Below are 27,225 nucleotides of genomic sequence, written 5' to 3'. Positions count from 1 at the left end.
ACGTCATGCGGCAGGCTTTAGATGGCAACACCACTTTCATCCGCCATCCAGCAGAGGGCGAGCAAAGGTGCGTCGCTATCGCCTGTTCCACCGGCGGAAGTGACTGGTCGTGACTGGTCGTCGCGGCCAGCGTGAGCACTCGCATCGACTTAAACTGTTTCATTTTCAATTTTACTTAATTATCAACCGTTAAACAAACGTAAAGGGTTTAATTTCGTCATTCAAAAAAAACGGAAGTGACGATTTCCAACGCATTTGATGACGGCGCGGAGGATAGCAAAAGGTACCAGTCAGGTAAGAAAATAAAGTTTTTCTTGTGTTATTTAAAAGTCTTTAATTTCTCTTAGAGTTTCTGTTTTGGGGTGCTTTTGTTTTGCAGTCTAGAATTGTGTAATCGGTTTATTGCCCCGTTAATAGATGATTTTGAGCGGTTGGGAGATGTGAAAGCGCACGACTCTCTGTAACGTATTGACTTTAGTATATATATACACTAGGGCTGAAACAATTAGTCGACTTTATCGACAACATCGACGATAAAAAAATAGTCGGCAAACGTTTTGACCAACGTTAGTGCAGTTTTGATCTCGTATATGCCTAATGTGAAAGTCTGCAATAATGCAGTTTGACCAGTGTGGCGCTGTAGCGCAAGATTGTAATACACTCTCCTGATTCAATTCAAAAGAAGAAGATAGCACTTCAGTTTGAGGAAACCGAGCCGATCCGAACCTTTGATGAATATATAAATATATATATATATTGTATTTATTAATAAAATGTTTATCCAAAAATAAAATGTCCTATCACTTACCTTTACTTTTATTATACATATGGCTTACAATAAGAGATGTTAAGAGGCAGAATGATTTGTCATTCAGCTACTTCCTCATATAACTAATCAAATGGCGAATAGGAGTTTCTCCCTTATCTCATTTTGTGTGCCAAATATATTTAATTGAAATTTATTTTGATGCAAGGCAGGGGTGTCCAGATCTGCTCTAGGAAAGCCAGTGTTCTGTGGAGTTTAGCTCTAACACACCTGCCTGGAACTTCTAGTAAAACTTTTTTGTTTTAAAATTCCCAAGAACCTTGATTAGCTGGTTCAGGAGTGTTTAAATGGCTAGATCACCCAAAAATAAACATGTCATTAATTTCTCACCCTCATGTCGTTTTAAACCCATAAGACCATCATTCATCTTCAGAGCACAAATTATGATAATTTTTAGGGATGCCCCGATCATGATTTTTCATGGCCGATACCGATTTTTTACAAGCAAACTGGCCGATTCCGATACCGATTTCCAATTTTTTTTTTTATCTTTAAGCAACAAACAAGAAAGAAGGAAAGTATGCATAAACAAGATGTTTATTTGGTATTTAATAGGCTAAAACTGTATTTTGGGTATTGAAAACAATAACTGTAACTGTAACTGATATTGAGCACTCGTTAGCTTGTCGGTTAGCACTCGTTAGCTTGTCATTAGCGTTTTCATTCGAACCTATCGCTGTTTTCTTTTCTCCTCTCCCTCGCTCCAGTTTTTCACAAGTTCATCAAACAACCGCAGTAAGAATATTTCATCAAGCACGGTGAGTAATGGCTTCTCCCGTCAATGTTACTTGCACCTCTTGCCACATGTACAGTTTATCTATCTCTGTCGCTGATGAGGGATTCACATGTGATAAATGCAGGGAAATAGTTAGGCTGACAGAGAAGATTTCAGAATAAGAGATACGCATCCAAACTTTAATTGAGGACAGTAAGAATGTTAGGGCTCTAGATACGGCTTTGGATGCGTCTAGCTCAGGGATTCCTGTACATTGTTCGGTTCCGGAAACAGAGCCCCAGCAGCAGGGCAACTGGGTGACGGTGAGGCAGCGTAGTCGTGGGTCAAAACACCACTCTTCTGTTCCGATCAAAACATTAAACAGGTTCTCCCCACTCAGTGATGCACCCACTGAGAAACCTGATGAAAGTGCTCTAGTTATTGGTGATTCTATTGTACGGAACGTGAATATAGAGACACCAGCCACCATAGTCAAATGTTTACCGGGAGCCAGAGCGCCTGACATCTTGGCAAATTTAAAAGTGCTGGCTAATGCTAAACGTAAATACAGTAAGATTGTTATTCATGCCGGCACTAATGATGTTCGACTTCGCCAGTCGGAGATCACTAAAAATAACATTAAAGAGGTGTGTGAACTTGCAAGCACGATGTCAGGCACTGTAATATGCTCTGGTCCCCTCCCTGCTTACCGTGGTGATGAGATGCATAGCAGATTGTCATCACTCAACGGCTGGATGTCTAAGTGGTGCCCACAGAATAACATAGGTTTCATAGACAATTGGACGAGCTTTTGGGGCAGACCTGACCTGTTTAAAAGAGATGGTCTTCATCCCTCCTGGGGTGGCACCACTCTTCTCTCTAGAAATATGGCAAATAATCTTAGTGTTTATACTTGACTAACTGGGGCCCAGGTCAGGAAGCAGACAGACTGGCTAAACCGACCGTCTGCTAGCTGCCTCCCGTCACAGAGGTCAGTTAATTCTCAGCACATAGAGACTCTTTCACCTAGATATCACACTATAGAGACTGTGTCTGTTTCCCGAACTAGAAAATACAAAAAACGTCCAAACCAAGTTAAGATTAACAATTTAATTGAGGTTCAACAAATAAAAAACAGAAGCAATATGGATAAACAAATGATAAAGCTTGGCTTATTGAATATCAGATCCCTTTCTACGAAAACACTTTTTGTAAATAATATGATCACTGATCATAATATAGATGTACTCTGTTTGACAGAAACCTGGCTTAAACCTGATGATTACATTATTTTAAATGAGTCCACCCCCCAAGATTACTGTTATAAACATGAGCCACGTCTAAAAGGCAAAGGTGGAGGGGTTGCTTCAATTTATAACAACGTTTTCAGGATTTCTCAGAGGGCAGGCTACAAGTATAACTCATTTGAAGTAATGGTACTTCATATAACATTATCCAAAGAAACAAATGTTAATGATAAATCCCCTGTTATGTTTGTACTGGCTACTGTATACAGGCCACCAGGGCACCATACAAACTTTATTAAAGAGTTTGGTGATTTTACATCCGAGTTAGTTCTGGCTGCAGATAAAGTTTTAATAGTTGGTGATTTTAATATCCATGTTGATAATGAAAACGATGCATTGGGATCAGCATTTATAGACATTCTGAACTCTATTGGTGTTAGACAACACGTTTCAGGACCTACTCATTGTCGAAATCATACTCTAGATTTAATACTGTCACATGGAATTGATGTTGATGGTGTTGAAATTATTCAGCCAAGTGATGATATCTCAGATCATTATTTAGTTCTTTGCAAAATGCATATAGCCAAAATTGTAGATTCTACTTTTTGTTACAAGTATGGAAGAACCATCACTTCTAACACAAAAGACTGCTTTTTAAGTTATCTTCCTGATGTATCCAAATTCCTTAGCATATCCAAAACCTCAGAACAACTTGATGATGTAACAGAAACTATGGACTCTCTCTTTTCTAGCACTTTAAATAAAGTTGCTCCTTTACGCTTAAGGAAGGTTAAGGAAAACAGTTTGACACCATGGTATAATGAGCATACTCGCACCCTAAAGAGAGCAGCCCGAAAAAGGTATTTCGTATTGCTTGGCGGGAAAGTAACATATCCTACAGAAAAGCATTAAAAACTGCTAGATCCGATTACTTTTCTTCTCTTTTAGAAGAAAACAAACATAACCCCAGGTATTTATTCAATACAGTGGCTAAATTAACGAAAAATAAAGCCTCAACAAGTGTTGACATTTCCCAACACCACAGCAGTAATGACTTTATGAACTACTTTACTTCTAAAATCGATACTATTAGAGATAAAATTGCAACCATTCAGCCGTCAGCTACAGTATCACATCAAACAGTGCACTATAGACCCCCTGAGGAACAGTTCCACTCATTCTCTACCATAGGAGAGGAAGAATTGTATAAACTTGTTAAATCATCTAAACCAACAACATGTATGTTAGACCCTATACCATCTAAGGTCCTAAAAGAGGTGCTTCCAGAAGTCATAGATCCTCTTCTGACTATTATTAATTCCTCATTGTCATTAGGATATGTCCCCAAAACCTTCAAACTGGCTGTTATTAAGCCTCTCATCAAAAAACCACAACTTGACCCCAAAGAACTAGTTAATTATAGACCAATCTCGAATCTCCCTTTTCTGTCCAAGATACTAGAAAAGGTGGTATCCACACAATTATATTCCTTCTTAGAGAAAAATGGTATATGTGAGGATTTCCAGTCAGGATATAGACCGTATCATAGTACTGAGACTGCTCTCCTTAGAGTTACAAATGATCTGCTCTTATCATCTGATCGTGGGTGTATCTCTCTATTAGTTTTATTGGATCTTAGTGCTGCATTTGACACAATTGACCACAACATTCTTTTGCATAGACTTGAACACTTTGTTGGCATCAGTGGAAGTGCATTAGCATGGTTTAAATCGTACTTATATGACCGCCATCAGTTCGTAGCAGTGAATGAAGATGTATCCTATCAATCACAAGTGCAGTATGGAGTACCTCAAGGCTCAGTACTAGGGCCGCTACTCTTCACGCTTTATATGTTACCCTTGGGAGATATCATCAGGAAACATGGTGTTAGCTTTCACTGTTATGCTGATGATACTCAGCTCTATATTTCTTCGCAGCCCGGTGAAACACACCAATTTGAAAAACTAATGGATTGCATAGTCGATATAAAAAACTAGATGACGAGTAATTTCTTACTGCTAAATTCTGAAAAAACAGAGGTGTTAATTATAGGACCTAAAAACTCTGCTTGTAATAACCTAGAACACTGTCTAAGACTTGATGGTTGCTCTGTCAATTCTTCGTCATCATGAGGAACCTAGGTGTGCTATTTGATCGCAATCTTTCCTTAGAAAGCCACGTTTATAGCATTTGTAAAACTGCATTTTTCCATCTCAAAAATATATCTAAATTACGGCCTATGCTCTCAATGTCAAATGCAGAAATGTTAATCCATGCATTTATGACCTCAATGTTAGATTATTGTAATGCTTTATTGGGTGGTTGTTCTGCACGCTTAGTAAACAAACTACAGCTAGTCCAAAATGCAGCAGCAAGAGTTCTTACTAGAACCAGGAAGTATGACCATATTAGCCCAGTCCTGTCAACACTGCACTGGCTCCCTATCAAGCATCGCATAGATTTTAAAATATTGCTTATTACTTATAAAGCCCTGAATGGTTTAGCACCTCAGTATTTGAATGAGCTCCTTTTACATTATAATCCTCTACGTCCGCTACGTTCTCAAAACTCAGGCAATTTGATAATACCTAGAATATCAAAATCAACTGCAGGCGGCAGATCCTTTTCCTATTTGGCGCCCAAACTCTGGAATAACCTACCTAACATTGTTCGGGAGGCAGACACACTCTTGCAGTTTAAATCTAGATTAAAGACCCATCTCTTTAACCTGGCATACACATAACATACTAATATGCTTTTATTATCCAAATCCGTTAAAGGATTTTTAGGCTGCATTAATTAGGTAAACCGGAACCGGAAACACTTCCCATAACACCCTATGTACTTGCTACATCATTAGAAGAATGGCATCTACGCTAATATTTGTCTGTTTCTCTCTTGTTCCGCGGTCAACATGGCCACCAGATCCAGTCTGTGTCCAGATCAGAGGGTCACTGCAGTCACCCGGATCCAGTACGTATCCAGACCAGATGCTGGATCAGCACCTAGAAAGGACCTCTACATCCCTGAAAGACAGTGGAGACCAGGACAACTAGAGCCCCAGATACAGATCCCCTGTAAAGACCTTGTCTCAGAGGAGCACCAGGACAAGACCACAGGAAACAGATGATTCTTCTGCACAATCTGACTTTGCTGCAGCCTGGAATTGAACTTCTGGTTTCGTCTGGTCAGAGGAGAACTGGCCCCCCAACTGAGCTTGGTTTCTCCCAAGGTTTTTTTCTCCATTCTGTCACCGATGGAGTTTCGGTTCCTTGCCGCTGTCGCCTCTGGCTTGCTTAGTTGGGGACACTTCATCTACAGCGATATCGTTGACTTGATTGCAAATAAATGCACAGACACTATTTAACAGAACAGAGATGACATAACTGAATCCAATGATGAACTGCCTTTAACTATCATTTTTGCATTATTGACACTGTTTTCCTAATGAATGTTGTTCAGTTGCTTTGACGCAATGTATTTTGTTTAAAGCGCTATATAAATAAAGGTGACATTGACATTGACATTGTAACCATCTGAAATTAACGGCAGTTGTTAAACAATTTATCTTCCGGGTGAACGCTGGCGCTGTTAGCTGCCGCTGCTCAGGGAGGGAATTTTAAAACTTTAAAACTTTTAGCGCTTCAAAATCGTCCTGCACTTATGAATGCATGGATGCATCTATGAACTGTTTTTATATCATTTTAAGGAGTCTGACCTCTGTATCCACGCTGATTTGGCGGGCTCGTACGCTGGTTGATCTACCTGCGTACATATGACTGCTGATGCTCTGTGCGGTTGCCGATTAACTGCCGGCTACTAAGTGTTCTTTGCGGTACCTCTGGCACGCGGTTCAACTATGAAGATCACTGAGCTACTGGTGCGGATGAACTACATCTGGGTCGTTCTTTCTGCAGTATACCACTCGGTAGCATGGGCGATACTCCAGTATTCGGCGGCGGAACTTACTCAGCTCCGTTTGCATCATTTTAATCTTCTGTCAACTCCACATCTTCCCTTGGATATTGTGTACATTCCACGTCGGAAATATATACATCGCGGGTCTCGGCGGAGTTATAACACCGATGGCTCATGTCAAATACGGTCCTTTTGGTCATCTAAACCACGCCCACCTAGGAGGCTTACACGGACTCGCAGTGTCAATCGCAGTGTACTAATCAACCCGGCCAGATCGGTTGGCAACGATTCTGGTAAAAACAACTTTTTCTTTGGATTACTTAATATACGATCGCTTTCCACTAAAGGACCCCTGGTGTACGATCTACTGTCTGACCGTGAGTTTGATTTTCTCTGTCTAACTGAGACATGGCAGAAACCAGACGACTTTTTCCATCTAAACGAGTGTGTTCCCCCAGGATATAGTTATGTTTGTAAACCTCGTGATACGGGAAGGGGAGGGGGGCTAGCAATACTCTATAAAAAGAAATTGAAAGTATCTCAGTTAGCTTTGTCTACATATTCTTCTTTTGAGTCAATTGCCATAAAAATCAATGGTGCGATTCCAACCATCCTCATAACTATCTACCGCCCTCCCAAGAGCAATAATGCCTTTTTAACTGAATTATCTGAACTCTTAACTTACCTATGTTCCATATCTTCAAATGTTATCCTTCTGGGTGATTTTAACATTCATACAGATAATGTCAGTAATGCATTTACAAGCGAATTTCTATCATGTTTGGATTGCTTTGGTATACAACAATTTAACACACTTCCCACTCATACTAAGGGGCATACTCTTGATCTTGTTTGTTGCTCTGGTATAACACCTTTTAATTGTACTGTTTCTGATCTATCCATATCAGATCACTTTCTGGTCTCATTTTGTGCCAAACTGGCCATTTTTAAGGTAAACCTGTGTCGCCCGATTACATTTCGGAATATTAAGAACATTGATTTGCCTACTCTTGCTGATGAACTTGCCATCTTTTCCAGTAAATCTGATTTCACTACTGTTGATGAACTGGTAAAATATTACAATGATGGACTGAACATGCTTTTAGATGAATTCGCACCCGTGAAAACTCGAAGGGTTTCGTTTGTGCATTCAGCTCCTTGGTTTACACCTGAACTGCGTGAACTTAAAACTAAAGGCCGTAGGTTAGAGCGGCTGTACGTCAGGTCTGGCCTTACTGTTCATAAAGACATGTATGCTGAACATATTCAAAATTATAAAAATGCACTGGCTACAGCTAAATCCGATTACTACTCCAATGTAATTGGAGTTAGCAATGGGAACTCTAGGTCTCTTTTCTTGGTGGTAAACAATATTCTGAAACCACCTGATTCTTTGCCATCTGATATGTATTCCACTGACTTATGTGATCGCTTTTTGACTTTTTTTACATCTAAGGTTGAAAATGTACATCGGCAATTACTTACTGGTACTCTTCACAATGACTCCTGTCAGTCTATCACTCACATACCCCCCCACTCTGTATTCTCTAATTTTACACTACCAAATATTTCAGAGATAGTGGGTCTGATAGGTAAATCTAAATCTTCGACTTGTCAATTAGACCCTCTACCAACTCCTTTAGTAAAAGCTTGTTTACCAGCCCTTTTGCCGTTGATTACTAAAATTGTTCATGCTTCACTTGGTTCTGGTTTTGTATCTCCATCGCTTAAATCTGCTATTATTACTCCCATACTTAAGAAACCAGGGGGTGATCCATTTGATTTTGAAAATTTTCGTCCAATTTCCAATTTACCATTCATCTCTAAGGTAGTTGAAAAGTGTATTGCAATTCAAATTCATGAACATCTGTCCAATAATAACTTGTATGAACAATTCCAATCTGGTTTTCGTCCCCACCATAGCACTGAGACTGCTCTTGTCAGAATAACCAATGATCTACTGTTGGCAGCTGACTCTGGGCTTTTAACTATACTTGTCCTTCTTGACCTGAGCGCTGCCTTTGATACTGTCTCACATAACATACTTCTTGACAGATTAGTTTCCATTGGTATTACTGGCACTGCTCTGTCTTGGTTTAGTTCATATCTATCTGGACGCAGTCAGCGTATTCAATTAAAAGGTTTTAGTTCAAGACTATCTACAGTCACCGCTGGTGTTCCCCAGGGTTCTGTTTTGGGCCCGCTTCTCTTCATTATATATATGCTCCCTCTTGGTGATATTTTAAGGAAATATGGTATTAATTTTCACTGTTATGCGGATGACACCCAACTTTACCTGTCCGCCAAACCTACCGGTTCTTTTCCTCCACCATCTTTGTCAAGCGGTTTAGCTGAAATTAAAGACTGGCTTTCAGCGAACTTCTTGAAATTAAATGGCAATAAAACTGAGGCTCTGCTTGTTGGCACTAGATCTGCTGTGTCTAAATCTAATTGTTTCTCTTAACACATTGATAATACTGCAATCTGTCCTTCCTCTCAGGTTAAAAGTTTGGGTGTCATCATGGATAGCACACTATCTTTTAAAGCTCAGATTAATAATATCACACGGATTGCATACTTCCATTTGGGCAATATTAATCGTCTACGTCCATTTCTTTCAAATAATAATACTGCAGTTCTCATTCATGCACTAGTCACCTCACGTATAGACTACTGCAATGCTCTTCTTACAGGTATTCCCTCCAAATTGCTGCATAAGCTTCAATTGGTTCAGAATTCTGCAGCTCGTGTTCTCTCTAGAACACCTTATACTGATCACATTTCTCAAGTTCTCCAGCAATTGCACTGGCTTCCAGTAAAATATAGAGTTGAATTCAAAATCTTGCTACTCACTTATAAGGCACTTCATAATCTTGCACCACAATACCTTACTCAACTTCTCCAGGTTTATACTCCTTCACGTGCACTTAGATCTTCATCTTTAATTTCTCTTGCGGTACCTCGGATTCAACTTACTACTATGGGTGCCAGATCTTTTAGTTATGTTGCCCCCTGCCTATGGAACTCTCTTCCCTTCGATGTTCGCAATAGCGATTGCTTGTTGACTTTTACAAAGCGTCTTAAGACATATCTTTTTATACAGGCTTTTTTATAATATTTTTTTTGAGATTAAATCCACTTTTTATGTATATGCTGTTTGTTTTGTTGTTTGTTTTTTCTTATGCAGTGACCTGTATATTGCTTGTAAGGTGACCTTGGGTGTTCTGAAAGGCGCCATGAAATAAAATGCATTATTATTATTATTATTATTATTATTATTATTATTATTAGTAACTGCACAGGAAGTAGCCTACATTCAATACAAACATAGATGGTACAGACATCAGCATTTAGCTTTTGTTTTTGAATTGGGTTGAAACTACATAGAACTGGTCTTAAATGAAAAGATTATTTGTAACCATTGGAAATTAAAGGCAACAACTGCATAGTTCTACAGTCCAATATTGAGGAAAAGCTCAATAAAGCCCCTTTCACACTGCGATTCCGGCAAATACAGGTCCCGTAACGACACGTGACATCAGGGCGTGACGTGTAATTTTTTTTTTTGTTCACACGGCGCTCGTCCCGGGATTGAACCCGGCAATGTTACTAGGTCCCCGATCCGGGTTCAATGCCGGAATCAATCCCGGGACGTGTTTGCTTTCACACAGAAGGCGGCCCGGCAATGTTCCGGCAATTTGCAGAGTCCGACGTGCAGTGTGAAAGGGGCTTAAGAAGTTTCTTAATCAGGATTTAGTATTTGTTTTAGTTTTAAAATTTGGTTTAAAAAATAAGTCTTTACCAGTGAAACTAAATAAAAGTATGCTATATAAATAAATTTTAAAATCAAATAATTTTGGTGAGAATAAAACAAAGATGCAAAGTGTTTCATTCATCCAATTAAAAAAATTTGGGTAATGATTTACATCTATATTTTTACTTGATCCAATGAAAAATAAATAACTATTGTCTCAAGTAAAAAAAATATATGTGAATCATTACGCTATTTTTTTTTTATTGGATGAATGAAACACTTTTTTTCAATGTGCTACAGCAGGTGATTTTTATATCAAATGAAGTCGATGTAATTTTAAGGTAAAATAAAAATAATCATCCTAATGCAGAACTGACGTTTACTTCTGGCTTTTCAAATGTGTTTGCAAGTCATACTTTACACAAAAAAAGTATTTTAGTTTTGTCGCAGTTTAGTCTGTTTAGTTTCTCATCCAACATGCGAGAACTTGATCTGAACATCCCTTCACTGCCGCTTGTGCAGGTACAGTATGCTCGCGCAGATTCAGTGAGCGCAGGAAAGGGGCTCTTATTTTGTTCTTTTGCGCTTCCTGTTATCTGTGCCTCAGACATGTAGCTCTGCACTTCCAGTGCTGAACGGCTGCCCGTGTCCTGTGCACAGATTTCGAAATATCTTCCACACAAATTACATGATAGCGAATGATTACAATGTAGTCTGAGCACGCGGGCGCACTTCCGGAAAAATCGGCCAAAAAAAATGCCAAAGACCGGCTGATTACCTATCGCATATTTTAAGCAAAAACCGTCCGGTTCCTATTTATGGCCGGTCAACTGGTGCATCCCTAATATTTTTATGAAAATGCGAGAGATTTCTGAACCTCCATAAAGGCTGCAATGCAACTGAAATGTTCCCAGAGTCATAGTAAGGACATCAGTAAAACAGTTAATGTGGCATCAGTGCTTCAACCACACTTTTACAAAGCTACAAGAATACATATTTGTGCAAAGAAAACAAAAATAGCGACTTTATTCAACAATTCTTCTCCAAATCACATATGCCACCATTATGGAGAGTAACAAGAGGCATGAAAATTGCTTTCCTCTGCGTGTAATCAAGGCTCAGCGCATGCGTGTTTTAGGTCAGCAGCACCATTGCGCATGCATTATTTACTGTACGTGCTGTTGATAATGGTGGAAGATGCGATTTGGAGAAGAATTGTTGAATAAAGTAGCTGTTTTGGTTTTGTTTGCACAAAGAAGTATTCTTGTAGCTTTATAAAATTATGGTTGAACTACTGATGTCTTTACTATGTTTCTGGGTCTGGGAACATTCCAGTTCTGTTGCTTACCGTACAGGGTCCAGATGTGTGTACCATTTTCTGCTTGCCTGTATTTCCCATAAGGAGATTAATGACTGACTTTTTTTTCATGTAATTTTAGAAGAAAAAAAACAAAGGCTAAATTTAGTTGTTTTCATCTTCAGACTAATGAAATTGAAGTATCCAAATGAAGACCCTAGCAGTATGGAGTATATGGTGAGGTTTTTTTTTCCAAGGTTAATAAATGATTTGTTAAAGTTAATACACAAGAATTTGAGTTCTCCATCCTTTTAAATACTTCTAGGATACAGACGTTGCCAGCAATCAGGAGGTGATCCAGAAGACTCGTGGGAATCTATTTGAAGCTGCAGTCATTGAAGTCAGTTCAGCAGAAGTTGGAGTTTTAAAGGATAAAGTTCTTCAGGACCTAGCAGTTTACAGTATGCAAAACCATGTTGCTGGGACTGATATATGGACTGAACTTGAGCAACCCTCCTGAACTCCGGTACACATTTGTAAAACTGAAGAAGTCATTTCTGGAGCCTGTTCCTGTTCCTGGAATAAGGTTTGATTGGTAACCCATGAATGCCAATTAGAAAATTAGTAGTTTGATATTTCTGCTATTTTGTGTAATGTTTTGTAATTTTGTAATGTGGTTTCGACTGTATTTAACTGTGTGTAATTAATTATTGCTTGTTTAACAAATACACTTTGATCATTTGTGACATCTTGTCTTTTGACTCATTACAAGACAAATCACACAAAAAATGCTTTGTTGAAGTGAGTAACTTTAAATAGAAAATATTTAGTTAAAGTAACTAGAACTAATTGTGTGGAACCACTGTCCATAATTGAAATGAGTAATTTGAAACAAACCTCCTTATGTTGATAGAGTGAAACACATTTGGCTAGATTGTAATAAACCAAAACATGTTCAGTTAACTTAACTGGTTTAAGTTAAAGCAAAGTGAATAACTTGATTTGGTTGGACATTACTATTTCACATAGATTCTACCTCATTTAGTTGTGTTGTCACAACACAAGGAGTTTGCATAGATTCAAAAAATTACATTATTGTTATCAAAACACAATTTGGTTGTGTGGAACCACTGTCCATAATTAAATTAAGTAAGTTTAAAGAGTAATTTTTTGAGTGTACATCGTTAGAAGAATGGCATCTACGCTAATATTTGTCTGTTTCTCTCTTATTCCGAGGTCACTTCAAGACTTCAGATAGTCGCACCAGCACCTCCATTATGAGGATATCCAAACTAAACTACATCTCTCATCCGGCTGCATCCAACTGTATATATGGATGCAACACCCTAAATAGACTTCGGCAGTTAATATGGTGGCTGCTGGGTCGATTCTGAACGGCCTCCAGAATTCAGTTACTACAATACACAGTCAAGAGCAGTCGCCACAGCATTATGAAAAGTATCCTTTAGACATAACAGCCATCCTTGGGGGTTTGAATAGTCCGAATCTGCTCATCTGCTCAGACTATGCAGTAGATATTGAAACCATAAACAAGGGATGATTGTTAGGCAGCTATGCAATTCATGAATAGGCCCACTTAATATACTCAACAACAATTCCTCCTCTCAGCAACTCCTATACCACAACTCCTTAATCTCGTAAACCGTCTCTTCGTCTCGTTTCCCATTTCAGAAGTTAGACTTTGCTCCGGAATAAAAATGCGTCTCTCGCCGGTCATACCACAGACCAAACACCAAATAGGCTTTCCAAGAAGCCATTCTTAATTGCCTTGCTCCAAGCATGATCTCTAGGATACCACTCTGGCTGGAACTGTCTCAAAGCTTCCTTTCCCATCAACCGACCCACCATCCATCTACAACTTAACATCTTAACATCTCAACTTTCCTTCTTCAGATTCCCACGTGCTGGGGCGCTGCCAGGAATTTTGGGCCCCATGACAAAAAATTTAATTGGGCCCCCTCTGCGCAGCTGTTGTCACCACATCTCTAGGACCCAACTGTCCCATCAAAAGCTTTACATAACTCTAATCAAAGGCTTGCAACTGTCTTGCTGCCTGTAGTTCAATACTAGTACTAGCAAAATGTTTACTGCTGGTGATTTGTAAATACAAGTCTGCATACAGTATGCAGTTCACTATTTGATGCAAGATTAAAAGCCACCATAAAAATGTCCTTAAAGCAACACTATGTAAATTTTTTTACCTTAAAATAATGTTTCCAAAATCGTTTCAGTGGTTCATCAAGTTGTAACAGGTGTAGCGTGTGTTTGTGTTTTAAAGAAGCACAATAAGACAAATACAATAGAGATACAAATTAAACTCATTTTTGACATACTGTAGGTTTTACTTAACATGTATACATTTATTTAAAGTTTTTTGTTGGTTAAAATTAATGACATAGGTAGCCTATTTAATTTGGAATGTTAATTTGGACACACGTTCAGTTTTCACACACCTGTTCACATTCACTTAATCCATAACCTACTGTATTTACGTAAGATACTCTACACGATAAAAATTTGAACTGTTGTGTGTGTATTTGAGCACTGAGAGAACTGATCGTGCGCTGTAGATGAGAACTGAGGAAGTGGAGCGCGCGCGCGCGCGAGAGAGAGAGAGAGCACTTCTGTCAGCATGATTTCGCCTATCCCGCCTTCACCAACTTTAAGTTAATCGACAACGAATTGTGATTCCCTGGAAAAACGGGACGTCTGGTCACCTCATCCCTGCCCTTTTGGGTGCTGAAGCCATTGTTTCAGATCGCTAGTTCGCATTTTGGAAGTATATCCATCCACTGCGGCTGCTATACTGACTAGATATCCAAACGGCCTTTATCCGATCGCAATCCAATGACAGGGACGCACATTTTGAAAGACAATAGCCTATATGATGCATTCTGAATGTCCAATAGTCCTCTAATAACATTATAGTCCAATATTGTCTAATTAACGAAAACGCAGCATAAATTTTGTCATAATTTAGTCATCAGATATTATTTTTAGCTCATCATTAATTGACTGTCTGCAACTAACAAAACACCGTCACTGATGAGTGCGCTAAGGCAGGGCCACACCATTTCATGTAGATACAGGGGGGTGGTCGGTCAATATGGATGTTTTATTTTTTGGTCAATGGTGATATTTAACTTTAATTGCCAAAATAAGTAAAATCAAAGACCTCATTAGTTTTATTATTATTTGAAACATACTCAATGATGATGTTTTATATAGTGTATAATATAATAAAAAAAATTACAATTAGTTTTTACCTATTTGTTGGGCCCTCTGTCAGTAAGGGGCCCATGGAATTGTCCTAACTTTCCCCCGTATATGGCGCCCATGCCCACGTGCATTTTAAACCTACTTGGGGGATCAACTATTCCTTCGAATAACCACTGGCTGCGATTGCCCAGCTTCTCTCATTCTCACACATTCATACTTCTAAAGGCTTACGAAAACAAGAACCTGCGTTAACCATTTAACGCCTGAACTAATCAGCCTCTGCATCCTCTCTGTATGATCAGGCATTCCGAGCTCACACTTAACTCAGCTCTTCCCAACTTTGGGGCTCCTCATTGTCTGTCCTAAATATATGCTAGAGATGGTACCCCCACCCTGAGTCTCTCTGAGCCCTCAATTCAAGATGCCCTGATCAACCTGACCATCATCCCATTCCCTCGACCCTTTCATCCCATTCCCTCGACCCCTTAATCCTCTTTCTACTTTTCCCCACTTTCTTTGCTTGTTTGTGGCGTGGTCCTAGCTTGTAAAATGGAGTTAATTGGTATTAACTAAAGTGCGGGGCAGGGGCACGCCTCAAACAATCACCTGACTTCTAAGAACCTCCATGTATACCGGGCAACGTCACACCTCACTGCTAGTCTCGTTCTCTCAAACCCACCCTTGCCTCCCTTCTCATCCATTTAGCCAACCTTCTCCCACAATTATATCTCTGTCAGGTTGTATAGGGGGGTCCTCATTGTCTGGCCTAAATATATGCTAGAGACTGTACCCCCACCCTGAGTCTCTCTGAGCCCTCAAATTAAAAATGCACTGATCAACCTGACCATCTTCCCATTCCCTCGACCCCTTCATCCTCTTTCTACTCTTCCCCAGTTTCTTAGCTTGTTTGTGGTGTGGTCCTAGCTTGTGAAATTATAACCAACTTTAATGGCAAACACTTTAGAGTTCAAAAGATCTTTTACATGACTTCAATTCATGGGTTTATTTTTCATGTAGTCCCATCATTTCGAATACCCACACAGCTGTTTTATTTGTCTGATTGGCTCTACTTCATAGACTTCAAAGACAATGCAATCAATTCATTAGAAACACCCGTGGGAAACAATTAGAAACAAAATGGCAGATCTGGGACTAAATGGTACTCATAAATAGAGGAAATGTACATGTTTACATAAAATAAAAAGTTACTGTCAATGTGCATTTTTGCTGCTTTTTATTTCCAGCATGGAAAATCACTGCAGTGACCGCACACAACCTCCGGTAATGCCTGGTTCAGATTTTTTGTCCGTTGCAATAGTCACTGTGTCAGATTACACGATTTTTACTCCTAAAAATCTTGTCATGTCGTGGACAAGAGACTACACATTGTTTTCAGACCAGTCATCATGAGCCGTCTCACACACTCATTCACTCGCACATATACACATGCTCACTCACATAGCCTACACGCACTCACACACACACTCACTCACTCACACACACTCACACTCACTCTCACTGTCACACATACACACTCACTCACATTCTCTCTCTCTCACACACACTCACTCACTCTCCCTCACTCACCCGCGCGCCGTCGTCGTGGAGGACCGTTAAAAAATTAAACATGCTAGTCTTTCTGTCGTGATGTCGTGAAGCATCGCAGACACGACGTAGGTTGTCTCCCACTATTACACACTATACGAGATGAAAGGATTGAATCTTGCGTCCCAATGCCGTTGTCATTTGTGAATCCCCACGACACCCTACGTCAAACGGATCGTGCTAAAAATGTGTAATCTGAACCAGGCATAAGCCATTGCAAAGTTTATTTAAGTGCTGTTGCCACACAATATGTTTTTGAGGTGTCCTTACATGCATAATCCCTTTCAGTCTGATGCACATGAAACCGAGACTGTACAACACTCTTCTTAGAGTTCAGGTATGAGGCCCTCTTTATCCAAACATTGAATTATCCGTAGCCTATCTGCACTTCTTCTCCTTGTTGATTTTTTTTTTTCCTATTTTTCCTCTTGCAGGAATCGATTAGGTGGCAGCTATTAAGAAGGGCCAGGGATAGACTGGCTGCTGTAATCAGCAGGGAGCCCATTGATTTTGAATATCTCCACTTCATCACCTATCAGGAACTGCAGTTTTTACGGGCAGGGGCAGCTTATATGGATATTCCTCAATGTGTTATAGTTGGCTTTGAGCTGTACTTTAGCTGATACTCCTTATGGAGAATATGACTTGGGTCACTAATAATTTTAAGACAAAAATTTCCTAAAGAGAAAGTGGAGACAACATACCAATTATTTTACCAGCTTTTGTTATCAACAGTTCTTCTGTGGGGTAGGGATGGAGGATGGAATTGGATAAACCAATCACAGAGTGGCCATATGTGACTTAATACCTTTTAAACTCTATCTTTAAGGTGAGATCCATAAAGGCCAGAATGCCTGATGCTGGATATAGGCTGGTGAAAGGGGCTCTACTGGCCATGGGACACCATGTCACATGGAGTAGAGTCAAGTCATCCTTGCAGCGTGTTGATGGAGCAGGCATCATCTCAAGAATAATCCAGTTGACATGCATTGCCAGATGGACATACTCTGTCCCAGCTCCATTGTCACTTGTCCACATTGACACCAATCACAAGTTGATCAGGTAGTGTTTTTGTTTATGAGGTTGTCTCCATTTTTACTGCATAAATATGATTTCAAGTCTTGTGAATTTAATGTTCGGTTTATAAGTGTTATGTCAGTGTTCCCCACAGAACAGGTAGCAATTTGTGGTGTACCTCTGGCACTGGTGGGGGAATAGAGTGTCATGGTGTCGTGGCAGTCAGTGGAGTCTGTCATCAGGGTCAGAGTGTGTGCAGCAGGCTCCATTCAAACACATACTTTCTGAAGCTTCCACGTTAAATATAGACCTGTATGCTTATCTATTGTTCTTCAGTCACCTGCTGAGACAATTTTAAAGCTACAAGAAGCATTTGAAATTACTCAGCACAATCTTAATTCTTTAATGTAAGTTATTTAAGAGAAGACAACTAAAAACATTTTTACCAGAACCCTGCCTGGTTTCACTCCTTAGCCCAACTCCATACATTACAGGGCAGGCCAGTAGAATTAGTTTGCTCATACACTGTAAAAAAAAATCTTTTGTTGACTTAACTCATTATTTTTTGTTATCTTTTTGCATTGGTTTTTTTGAGTTAAACTAACTTATTTGGAAAAGTGTACCTGACAAATTTGGAAAGGTTTACCTGACAAGTTATAAAGTACAATGAACTGATTTAATTTAGTTAAGTAAACTTTGAACTTAAGTTCAGCTAACTAAAGTAAAGTAATCTAGACTACATCCAATAAGTTCAGCCAACTAAAGCTGTGTTTTCTAAACTACACCCAATAAGTTCAGCCAACTAAAGCTGTGTTTTCTAAACTACACCCAATAAGTTCAGCCAACTAAAGTGGTGTTTTCTAAACTACACCCAATAAGTTCAGCCAACTAAAGTGGTGTTTTCTAAACTACACCCAACAAGTTCAGCCAACTAAAGTGGTGTTTTCTAAACTACACCCAACAAGTTCAGCCAACTAAAGTGGTGTTTTCTAAACTACACCCAACAAGTTCAGCCAACTAAAGTGGTGTTTTCTAAACTACACCCAACAAGTTCAGCCAACTAAAGTGGTGTTTTGAAACTTTAAAACCTGCAGCAGTACCAAATAATGAATTACTACTTGAACATTAATTTGTAAAATACATTTGATTTAAACAAAAATGTATGGCAAATTAACGATCACTAATACAATTTTCAATACAAAATTTATTGCAATGAATTCCTAAAAACACCAGAAAACAACCTCATAACATTAAACAAGATGACCCCACAACATTCAATATAGAAACATCCTGTTACAAAAGAAAATGTTAAAACATTGTTAAACACATTATAGACCTACGAATTGGCTTAAATGCAATTTTAATATAAACTAAGTTATCAATTATTTTATTAATTATAACAAATTCATCAACTAAACACTTTAAATTGCCACTCCCACAAACTACAATATAGAAACATCCTGTTCACAACATTCCTTTCAAAAAGAAACACTGAAAAGCATTAACATGTTAAAGACCTATGAATTGGTTTCATACCACTTTAATCCCAACTAAGCTGATGCTTTAACAAATTCAATTAAATTGAACAATACTCTTTAAAAAAAGAAGAAGAAGAAAAAAAAGGAAACTGCAAAGGTTGCAGGCACTTCACTGCATTAGTTTGTTTTTCAGTCCATGAACTTTTGCGGAGCAGCTTTCCCCATCAATGTTCATGAAGATCCGCTGGATTACCTCAAAGGTGTATCGCAGCTCTTTGGGATAGTTTATGTTTAAAGCAGTCCAAACAATGTGACAACGGCATTTGGAATGTCTTGGAGATCCACAATGACAATCTCCCCCTCAAGTATCACAGCCATATTCACAAGGTCGCCTGGGAAGGCACAATCTTGTCTGGTGTCCTCGCTCACTGACAAGATGCCCACCTTAACACTCTGAACAACATTTAGCTCATTGTCAGTCGGCTGAAAAAAAGAAAGAGAGAGATTAAAGATTTAGCAGTAGTCTAGAACTTTCATTACCACATTAAATCTACATTTTAAATTCCGTACAGTGTACATTTTGGTAGTGTATTTTTTTTTACTCTCTATGCCAATAAAATGTTTGTCTATGCCAATCTAATTTTTCTAGAATGATTTTCCAAATAGAGTTAATCAAGTAATCTGAATATTCTTCTACTTTTTATAAAAAATAAATAAATAAAAATCACAGAAAAATGTCAAAAGGTGGTGTGCACAATCAGCTGTGTTTTTAAATTCAGAACAAGGGTATGTTTACATGACAAATGTGTACTAAAAACAGACAACGATGTTGTCAAAATGATCCCCGTTAACACGGATCTGCGAAAACGTCAGTAGTTGGCGATGTCACTTCACCACTTCACTTCACCACTTCACTTCATGGGGTGGTGTTGGCGCAGTGGATAAGACACATGTCTTTGGTGTGAGAGACCCGGGTTTGAATCCACTGTGAGACACCAATGTGTCCCTGAGCAAGACACTTAACCCCTAGTTGCTCCAGAGGCGTGCGACCTCTGACATATATAGCAATTGTAAGTCGCTTTGGATAAAAGTGTCAGCTAAATGGATAAATGTAAATAAATGTAAATGTAATCAAAAAACACATACGCGCATTACGTTGCCGTTTTCAGATTCATGTTTTTGTTGTTTACATGAAGACGGTAACAGCATGGCCATAGCCAGGCTTTGAAAATTAGTGAGGTCCAGGGGGATTCTATCACAACCCCCTATCATAGAACTGTGCTATAATAACCCATATAAATACAACTAATTATAAACACTAACACTTGAAAATAGACAGAAATGTAGATGTTTTTGGAGGGATGCTCATTTTTAAATCATACCCTATTTATTGTATAAAAGTTTGTTAATACTATATTTATGGGGTGTATAATTTTATCAGTTGTTTATTATTCATGCAAACATATTGCCCACCAAACGTGTTATTTTTGGACAGTCAAGATTACAAAAGACAATAATTAACAGTCAGCTCCAATGGCGCAGAAGGTAAAAAGTGTGTCATACACATTTTGACGTGATCGACCCGAGTTTGAATCAGCCTTTTGGCGAAATTTTCAAATTTCAAATCACATCAGAAAAGCATTTATTTTAATGAAAATTAAGTAAATAATCAAAAAGTTCAGGGTAGGTGTAGGGAGGGCTTTATTGTCCCAATGAGGTGGCATCCATTAAATTAGACTCAATAAGTTATTATTGCATACTGTTTTATAATGTACTACAATACGGAGGTGCAGATAATTACCACTATTTGCAGTAAGTAGTATAAATGGCAGAAAATCCTGCTATTTTAACATATAAATATAGATATTTGCACTTAGTGTAAATAGCATATCACAAAAAAATGCTGCTATTTGCAGTGTAAATAGCCACTTCCTTTTTTGATTACTGGCAGACTAATGCCGGCGATGCAATGTTGCCAGATTTTGCTATTAACCCTGTGAGGTCCAAGGGTATTTTTGGGGCCTGGAGAAGTTTTGTCATGCCCTGACATTTGTGCTTTTTTCAGTTTCTTATACATATCTAAATGGCTAAAGTCTAATCTCACTGTAATCAGCACAAACTGGGCTACAATAATATGTATATAGCATGTATGTACATGATTGTGTTTTTGAGGGAAAAAAAATGTTATGCGTGGTTAGTGAAAAACAAAATGTTAAATCACTTGAATAAGCCAAAAAAAAAACACATAAATAACATTGGTTCCCAGGACTTTTGAGAACTGGAGCTTGTAGCGTGGAATTTTTATTTCTTAATTATGTGAAAATCATCTTGTTTACTCACTTACAGAAAACAATAGTTTGATTTAAATTTTCTAAGACACTTTTTGTTGGTAAAAGTCATATGCGAGTAGGCGTCAACTATCATGAATAGGGAAGATTTACAAGAAAGAATGTGGGGGTAAAATTTATGTATATAATTGTATGTTTGTAGTTTATTGATAATATATTTAATTATCCCACAACATAATTGAATATTCACTTGTGAGTGCAGTTAAACAGTTTATTAGGAACAATCAAAGCTGACTTTCAAAGCTGAATTTTTTGCATCATTACTCGAGTCAGACAATCCTTCAGAAATCCTTTTAACAATCTTATTTTCTACAAAAAAAAAAAAAAACTTGAAAATTGAAACTTGAAACTTAATGTTTCACTTGATTATACATTTAGTCAGGAATTATAGTTTGGAAAAAGTCTAACTAGTAAAATGTTTACACGTTATGTGAAAACTAGTACAAGTATATAAATAAATAAAAAGAGACTTACTCATGTTTATGATCTCTGCTGAATAAAGCGGTTAATTTTTTTTTCTAAGGAAATCTCAAATCCTGAGTTAATCCACAACACATCTTTTTGGGGTGAATTATGTCTTATTCCTCTCATCGTGAAGCAAGCAGTAAAATAAAAAACTTGAACAGTCTCGTTGCGTTGTCTTCTGTTGTGTGGGCGTATTCAAGCCGCGCACTTCACTGAAACATTAGAATCTCAATAGCTCGTTCAGCGCGGGCCGTGGTCGCATTAGATATAATGGGAGATGTGAAAAATGGACATGGCGTTGTTTTCATATGGATTACTTTATCAGAGAATATTTGTTTTCGGCAGCACTTGTTTGGTTTAAAAGTAGATATGTCAGGATACTGTATATCTCTATAGATATATCTCTCATATCTTTTAATTGAGTATTCACTGAGTTACAGACGGTTTGTAAATGAAGATCACCGCAGACAAAGGCTGCAGACAGCACACCTTGTTTGTTATCTTTATTTTATAAATGCACAAAGGTTTTTTTTTTTTTAATGCCTGTATACAAAAAGTATACAGTAGACCCTTTACAGATTCGATTGATCTATTGCTCTTATCTGTACGATCAAAACTGAAAATGTAATTTAAGTTCTTTTCGGGGTTATCAGGGGTAATTGCCTCATAACGCGTATACGCGTTAATCCACTCCAGAGGGTTAAAACAAACAAAAATCTATAAATAAATAAAATAAACCAAAATTATTTAAAATATTTTGGAAATTAGATAAGATAAAGTTATCGCTGATCCTAAACCACAACTTCCTACTTTATTAACTTTCTAAAGTGTCAAATTAAGTAGAAAAACAAGTAAAAAATGCGTATAATAGCTGAATCTGGCAACACAGGGCTGCGTAGAATTTTTTTATTTTGAACATGAACAATTTACCGAGGTCCGGACCTAGGTGACCTCATAGCTGGCTACGGCCATGGGTAACAGTATAATTTTTGAAACCTTTTGCTTTGAAACTTCGTGTTCAGTGCTAACTTCAGTTTTTGTGTAAACAGCCCCTAAGTTTTAGAATAGAACTTACTGATAAAGATTATTTGTTTGTGAAAATGTTAGTATGCAGTTTTCAAACGCAATACACTTGTACACATACTTTTTGAATGAGATCCAGTTTGTTTGGTACTTTTTTTTGGTTTTCATTGACAACAAAACGATTTGATTTAAAAGTAATTTTTTGCAAATTAAGAACAATTTAACACAATTAACAATTAAAATTGATGATTCACAATTAATGATTCGATTCTGCATTTTGTGTTTTTAATATTGGGAAATGAGTTTGGATGTAATGAACAGTCACATGAAAAATAGTAAAACCAACATGAAAAATAATCGTGATATTCCTGAAAATAATCGTGCAGTGATATTTTTGCTATATCACGCGACCACCTCTAGTTGAAAAATAAAATATGATATAGCAATAAAATAAATTTTTACAGGCATAATTAAGCATAAAATAACTGAAGGAAAGCCAAATAATGATTCATATTCTTATGGTTTCAATGAAAACACAGGTATCTATAATTGGTATCACCAAAATACACTGTAAACCCTAATGCAGTAAGTAATTAATTGAACTGAGTTGTATTAACTTAAATAATTTCAATTTATTTATATTAATTAACTTTTATGAGTATTTAGAACTTTTTTCTTATTTATGAGTTTGTTCAAATTAAACCTTTCAAGTAAGCTGAAAACATTTGCTGGTTTAATTGAAACAAAATGTCTCTTTAAAGTTTTATTAACTCAAAATCTTTCAGCCTTCTGATTTTGCGTATGACGTCATCCAGGTTCACGTAAATTGTCTGGCCCGTGCTCGTCTCGTTCGTTTATTCCGAGATGGCGGATCGGCCTCGCTTCACACTACAGTAAGTAAAAAGTCCAAATACATATACAAATCCATTGAATCTTAAGTAAGTGTTTTAATCCATATATTCACAGAAAGATTTAAAAATAATGTAGAGTTAGGCAGAATGCGTTTAGATGTGTTGCATTATAGACTACGCGTTTATTAATGTTCAAATCTTGGCGCGAGGAAGCTCCTCCTCAGCCTGCACTGTAGCTTGTTGGTCAATAATATAAACTTTTAACCTTAGTTTAGTGTTGGGAGCTGTTACTGAACAGCACACTGTTTGTAAAATTGAAATGAAAACATTTATGCCGAACTTATTTTTAAAACTGCGTTATCCACAACATGGATTTTTATTTTGAAATACTTCGTTTGTGCAGCTTGCATGGCAGAAAAAGCATTTAGCTCCTCTTTAGGGGGTTAACGTTATCATGCATTTGCAACGTGTTAATATTTATGTTTCTAATAGAAAACGTAAAGGCATAAAGGTTCTGCATTGTTTTTAAATAAGCAAATTTACTTATATATATATGTGTGTGTGTGTATATATGTATATGTATGTGTGTGTATATAATATTTTGTTATTTACAGCATAACTACGGATTGTGTACTGCATGAAAAAAATTGTTATATACTGCATACTAATACTATTTTCAGTCACATGTTTTTTTTTCTATTATAGGTTTCAAGTGAGATAATGGTCTGGAAGTGCAAATTGTGTATACACATCTATCATTCTAGAGTCCACCTCCTCAGACACTACAGAGCAAAGCACAGCATCTGCTCTAAAGCAAGTCCACTGCCATGTGTCTATCCTGATTGTCCTTGCACATTTCCAACACACAGTGCACTCAAAACTCACTTGCATAGAAACCATGTAGTAGATACTGGTACATGTCAAAGTCAGACAAACAATTCATTTAAATGTAGTCTGTGTACACTAGAACAATCCATTTCTGAAGATGCTCTGTTTTGTCACCTCAGAGCCCATTTAAAAAGCCATGAGACTGTTGTTTGCCCATATAAAAGTTGTAATTACAGCACCAATTTCTATTCTTCCTTCAATGCACACAAGAGTAGGGTACACCATGGTGGTTGTCTGTCCGATTTACAAGAGGGTGTTGGCCATCCAGATACCCAGCCTCTCTATTTTACTTCTGGTGCATGCAATGTTTCAGAGGAACCTGAAAGTAACACAAATGATGATAATGAAGACATAAAGGACATAGATGATGTTAATGCATTGAGAAATCAGCTGAAACATAATGTTGCCTCTTTATTTTTGAAGATGCAGGCGATTCTTCATATTTCTAACATGGCTACGAATGAAATCATTGAAGACCTCAGTAATATATATGTATTATCACAGCCATTGATCAGGAAAACGGTTAGTGATGTTTTGCAGAAACATGGCTACAACATCAGTGCGGTTACAATGGATGAACTGGTCAGTGCTGTCATGGATTACAATATTCTGTTCAGTGAGACCTCTGAAGGTGCAGAGTTGTCTTCTTTCAAATGCAGAAAGACATTCATTGAGCACAACTATCCAGTTGTAATTCCATTGCAATATGACTTGCAGCAGTCTGGAAGTTTTAGTACATATGTTCCAGTTCTATCAATGATTCAATCACTGTTTCGAAATTCTGACATCCTTACCAAGATTACTGCAGAAAATTCTGAGGTTGGTTGTTATAGATCTTATGTTGATGGAACTTATTACCATGAAAATGAGTTGCTGTCTGCTGAAGAACTAAGACTATCGTTGCAGCTATATAATCGATGATTTAGAAATCGCCAATCCTTTAGGGACAGCTCACAAAATTCATAAGTTGTGTGCAGTCTATTGGACTCTAGCCAATTTACACCCTAAGTATCGCTCAGCACAACATTCCATTCAGTTAGCTGTGCTTTGTAAAGTAACAGACATCCAGACATATGGATACCCTACTGTACTAGCACCACTGTTGCATGATCTCCAAACTCTTGAATCAGATGGTGTGTTTATTGACTCAGTCGGTCATAAGTTCAAAGGAACAGTGTTTTGTGTTTCGGCAGACAATTTGGCTGCTCACGGATTAGCAGGCTTTGTTGAGTCCTTCAGAGCAGGTAATATTTGCAGATTTTGTTTGGCTACTTCTGAGGAAGTGCAGGTTAGTTCAGTCAGTGATGGGACATTTGTCCGAAGAACTAAAGCTGAGCATGATCTTCATGTTCAAAGTGTGATGCACAATGACTCAGTTGACAGTCTCTGCGAAGTGAAGAGAGACTGTGTTCTCCGTCAGTCACTAACACATTTCCATCCAATTACAGGTTTCCCACCAGACATACTTCACGATCTCTTGGAGGGTATTGTATCAGCTGAATTATGTCTATGCATTAAAGAGATGATTCAACTCAAACACTTTACACTAGAATGGTTGAATCAAAAGATAATGTCATTCCCTTATCAGTTCTCAGACAAGGTAGATAAACCTAAGCCCTTACCGAAAACATTTGTCTAAAGGTACCATAGGAGGCAATGGGCATGAAAATGCCACTTTACTGAAATTGCTTCCTTTACTTATAGGAAATGCAGTGCCTAAGACAAGTGGTCCATGGGCAGTTCTAATGGAACTAAAGGATTTGGTTGAATTGGCAATGTGTCCATTGTTCACAGAGGAAATGTTAGATTATCTGCGATGCAAAATTGACGAGCATAGACAAACACTGAAAGAAGTATTTCCTGAATGGGGACTACGACCCAAGCACCATTATGTAGAGCATTATGCTGATCTAATTAAGTGCTTTGGACCCTTGGTTCATCTTTGGACAATGCGGTTTGAGGGGAAGCATCGCTTCTTTAAAAGGGTAGTGCATGATGCTCAGAACTTTAAAAACATTCTCAAGACTATGGCAGTCAGACACCAATACATGATTGCTTACCATCTAAGTTCTGGCTCCTTTTTCAAACCTAAAATTCAAACAAGTGCTGTTAACTCAGTTTCTGTGTCATCCCTACCAGACATTGATCAGATGTGCATCAAAAAGCAAACAGACAGTGATTCAGTTTTCAGGACCTTGAAGGTAACAGTTGATGGTACAGAGTATGCCAATGGCATGTTTGTATCAGTGGGATAAAGTGGAGGATTGACAAAATTTGCAAAAATTTTGCAGATCTACTTGGTAAATAATAATAAGGTTTCTTTCTTCTGTACTGACTATGACTGTTGGTATATAGAACACCTTCGTTGCTATGAACTGTGTCCTCCTGTATTAGGGCATTGTCAGTTTTTCTACTTGCACTCTCAACTAAATGACACTGTGACTTTGTGTGCATACAGAATTGAAGGACGGTTATTGCTGACTACAAAAAGGTTCTTACCAGTTACACACAATGGAGGCATGTGAAAGGTGGGTGAAATATGCATTTTGT

At 37.9% G+C, this 27,225-nt stretch overlaps 1 protein-coding gene and 1 long non-coding RNA gene across 3 annotated transcripts in view; both read left to right on the top strand.

The window, feature by feature from the left end:
- LOC132108176 (high affinity cationic amino acid transporter 1-like) overlaps nucleotides 1-27,225 on the top strand; it is a 207,795-nt gene that overhangs the window by 89,729 nt on the left and 90,841 nt on the right. The window lies entirely within an intron of this gene.
- On the top strand, nucleotides 958-12,204 carry LOC132108468 (uncharacterized). 2 transcript variants are annotated; one of them, XR_009424453.1, is made up of 3 exons: nucleotides 958-1,052; nucleotides 11,946-11,997; nucleotides 12,086-12,204. It is a non-coding gene; the product is annotated as an uncharacterized LOC132108468 (long non-coding RNA). The 2 variants fall into 2 exon arrangements; XR_009424454.1 differs by lacking the exon at nucleotides 958-1,052 and adding an exon at nucleotides 10,178-10,259 and having other exon boundaries at nucleotides 11,919-11,997.

The sequence above is a fragment of the Carassius carassius genome, chromosome 28 (genome assembly GCF_963082965.1).
Source record: "Carassius carassius chromosome 28, fCarCar2.1, whole genome shotgun sequence".
NCBI classification, from domain to species: Eukaryota; Metazoa; Chordata; class Actinopteri; order Cypriniformes; family Cyprinidae; genus Carassius; species Carassius carassius.
Note: the sequence above shows the minus strand (reverse complement) of the source record. Positions and strands in the feature narration are given on the sequence as shown.